Source organism: Cajanus cajan, chromosome 10 (assembly GCF_000230855.2).
Source record: "Cajanus cajan strain Asha chromosome 10, NIPB_CcT2T_4, whole genome shotgun sequence".
NCBI lineage: Eukaryota > Viridiplantae > Streptophyta > Magnoliopsida > Fabales > Fabaceae > Cajanus > Cajanus cajan.
This window is the reverse complement of record NC_138526.1, coordinates 34209695-34213799: the sequence shown is the minus strand read 5'-3', so window position 1 is coordinate 34213799 and position 4105 is coordinate 34209695. Positions and strand designations below refer to the sequence as shown.

At 33.9% G+C, this 4105-nt stretch overlaps 1 long non-coding RNA gene across 1 annotated transcript; it reads right to left on the bottom strand.

Annotated features, from left to right (window-relative positions):
- Positions 1–1414: 1414 nt before the first annotated feature.
- Positions 1415–3298, bottom strand: LOC145952705 (uncharacterized). The gene is made up of 2 exons (XR_014430222.1): positions 2905–3298; positions 1415–1921 (listed from the first exon to the last, which is right to left on the bottom strand). It is a non-coding gene; the product is annotated as an uncharacterized LOC145952705 (long non-coding RNA).
- Between the last annotated feature and the right edge of the window lie 807 nt (positions 3299–4105).

Genomic DNA, 4105 nt, shown 5'->3' with positions numbered 1-4105 from the left:
TATTTTTTTTTTTTATTTGAAAGTTATTTTTAAGTTCAGATTATAAACAAAAGCTTTAAAAGATAGCTAGAAATTATTTATTAGTTTTTATTTTTTCCGGTCAAAAAGTTTCTTTTAAGATAAAAAAAAGTTGTTTGATAGTTTCTTTAAGAAACTTTAATTTCATTTAAATTAAAGTTTAATAATATACCATTAATGTTTATGTGGCACAAAATCTACATCATTAATGTCTGATAAATTTTAGATGTAAAATGGTCCATTATTTAAATTTGTGGATCAAAATTAAACAATTAAAGTTATGAGGATCAAAATTGCTCCTGCACTAAATTAGGAGGACCAAAATTGTAATTAAGCTAAATTAAATTTCCTCATCCAATCAAAATACACTTATAAAAGTGATAAAATATTTAAAATGTGTGAGACCCGCTCCCCTCCTTCTTCCCCCTCCCTCTCTACATTCCTTTTTCCTTCTCACTTTCTCCTTCCCACTCTCTTTGCCTGATTTTCAGATTCTCAAGCTCTTGGTGATTGTAGGTGCTGACTAGAGGCTAGCTGAGTGCACCGGGTGGTTCCTCCTCACTACTAGAATTTTTTCTATTACCTAAGGATTTCCCTAGGAATTTTTCATTAAAATTTGTAGGAAATAAGTTTTCTGCGAATTTCTCTACAAATTTATTTTCGCAGCTAATACCTTCGTGGATAATTGTTTCTTGCCAATTTTAAAATTCGTAAAAATTTTTTTTATGACTTTTGCTATAAAAAAATCTATAGAAAACTTTGTTGCAAAAAAAAAAATGGCAGCAAACTTTCTTGTGGAAAAAAAATTCTTAGAAAATTTGCAAAAATTATTCTACAAATTTTAAAATCCACAAAATTTTTGCAAGAAATTTTCCACGAAATATAAAATTTGCAAGTCAATTTCTTGCAAAATTAAAATTTCCCAAGTAAATTTTCTGCAAAACTAAAATTTTGTAGGTAAATTTTCTGCAAAATTTCAAATTCGCAAGTAAATTTCCTAAGAAAAATCGCAGGTAATTTTTTATAATTTTTTTTTTAATATTATGATGCCCTGCAAGTTCACAATTCTTATAACTTTCACGTATAACGCAAAGTTCATAGACGCTATCCATGTCAGTCAGGCATATTCAGAAGGGTATGAACCACAATTAACGAAGGCATAATTAGAGACCAAGAAATCCTCTTCACCTAGCGAAAAATATTATATAAAATGATTGTTGTATATATTATATAAAATACAATGATCTACTTGAATAAACTACACATCAAACGTAGTAACTTAGGAGACGCCATAGGGAAGAGAAAGCATAAAGATTAGCTACTTCAGTTAAAAATAAGAAAGCTTGCTACATAATCAATAAACATCAAATGCAAAATAAAAACTTCATAACGGTAATACACATGAAAGCCCCACTGAACTATTATACAAAGAATGAGGTACAAAAACATGTATGGTCAATAAAAGAAAAAGAAAAATACCCTGCTCGTACAATTTCTCCCTGGCAAGGGTTGCTTTACGCCCGTTACCTCAGTATTGTAGGAATCCAGTACTCTTTGCATACACGTAATAATACGTTTAATTACATAATGAGTGGAATTACACAATCAAACAAAGGAATAATACATACAAAGGCTACAGAAGAAGCAAAGGCCAAAGTTGTAGCACTAGCACCCAACCAATGATTCGATCGCATCAAATTATTCTACTCAGATGATGACCAGCTTGCTCTATTGCTTTCAACATAAAACAACTAGGCCAAAACACATCCAAATATAAAAACCACTCTAAATGATATGATGCAAGGAATCCCCCATGACTCACTCCAGAAAGTGCTTTTCCAGGCTAAGCCATACCTTATGTAGACAATTGGAACCTGTCACTAGGCTTTTTTCTTCTCCATCCCTGATATTTCCATATTATGAACATTTTAGCATCAGAAAGATATTAACATGTACGAAAAATAGGGGGCAAAAACTTTGCAGAGGTAAACTTACAAAGGCAGCGTAATACACAAAAGTCAATCCAGCCAAAACAACAAATGCAATTTTGGTCACAATTGCAGTTGCCATGGCTGCACCGCACTGTTATATTGCACTATTGATAATTGTGCTTGATGTATGGCCCGTTTTATACACTAGAGTCTGTTTAGTGTCTATGAATTATGTTAAAATTATTGGATGGATTTTAAGTTCACGCATGCCACAATTATAACAAACTAACCAGACTAAAATTTCGGTGCTATTGCTCTCTTAGGATAGAACAAAAAGGATTGCCAATTTAAACAATAATAAAATGGCATATTCCTCTCTCTCTCTCTCTCTCCCTCTCACACACACTCACAAAAACTCTCTCTTTCACAAACACAAAATAGATATCATACATTTCTTAAATGTTATGTCTCTATATCAGAAAGTGAGTTAAAAATGGTTAGATGAAACAAAAAATTAATCAGTACACAGAACAAGGAGCCACAGAATGTCTAAAAATTTTCCTAATTTTGATATACAACTAAAGATGAAGAAAAAATTGTCAAATTCTATATACCCAATAAATCTACAACCTTCATTAATTGAAACAAACCTGTCATAAAACATCACCACATATTCTAATAGATCATGTTAAACATTACACAAAGTAGTGAGTAATATGTATAGATCATATATATATGTGTTTCAATATTCTACAATCTCCAAATCCAACACCATAGGACTGATATTTTGTAATTTACCGAATACTGACCCAAGGAATGTGGTAGAATAAACTTCAACTATCAATCATCCAAAACAATGCAATTATGCAAGTGAAACACAGCATATATTCTCCATACGTAAATAAAAACTCTAGCATTAGAGTAAAGAGCCTCAGCACACTTAAAAGAAACTTACAACAGGAGGATAAGTAAACAGAATGGCATTTTTCTCCTTAGTGTATATGATCAGCTGCAACAGCCCATTGAAGATCACGTACGTGCGAAAGAATTAAGGATCAAACAACACTGAAGCAGAATGAATAAAAATTTTAAACATCAGCAGCAACATTTTCCCTTTTCACACAAACACCAGATCCATTTAACTACGAACCTTGATAACATTCACTCGAATAATTCATGCATCCTAATCCCCTTATAAAAAACTTAAACCCTAATTCCCCTCCTTTTCCCCCCAAAAAACAAAACAGCAGTTTCCATTTCCAAATAGGCTTAATTGTAGATGTATCCACATCCAATTACCTCATGCAAACCAAAATTGAAACAAGCAAAGAAAGGACAATGTAATGAAAGGATATTCTCACCAACCGGTGCCCCTGCCGGTTCGTGTACTTGAACCTGGCGGTGTCGCCGGAGATTCTCACCGGCGGGAGAGAGTCCTCGTCGGGCTTCGGCGTCATGTTCTGGTCGAGCCAGACGACGCCGCGCATCTCCCTAGGTCTGTACCAGAGCTTGATGTAGTTCTTGCGCTAGTTCCGGAGCTTGGCGGAGGCGGCGATGCCGAAGACGACGTGGCGGAGGGCGGTGCGGTCCTCGGGGTTGGTTTGGCGGGACTGGCGGCGGAGGAGGGCGGAGGCGGAGGCGGAGGCATTGACGGAGAAGGTGTGAGTGGCGAAGGGAAGGTGGTTGCAGGCGCGTGAGGTGGAGACGAGCTTGATCGTGTAGACTACGTAGGTGACGGAAACGAAGAGGATGAGAGAAATAGTGTTGCGGAGGTGAATGCAATCAGTACGAGAAGACGGAAATGTGTTTACGTTTACGAGGAGTTTTTAAATTAATAAAAATAATCATAAATAAAAAAATTGGCAGGAAATACTGCTCACAAAAAAACAAATTACTTGCAAATTTATATTTAAAACAAAAATTTGTAGGAAAATAAAGAAAATCCTGCAAATTTTTTTAGAAATTTTTATTTGCAACAAAAAATTCATATAATTAATATTTTTGTAGTAAAATTTGTAAGAATTTTCTGCAAATTTAAAATTATAAAAATATTTGTAATAATTTATTGGAGATTTATATTTGCAATAATTTTTGCAATAATTTTTTATAAATATTTTTTCGCATGAAAATCTTTAGGTAAATGACATATTTCTAGT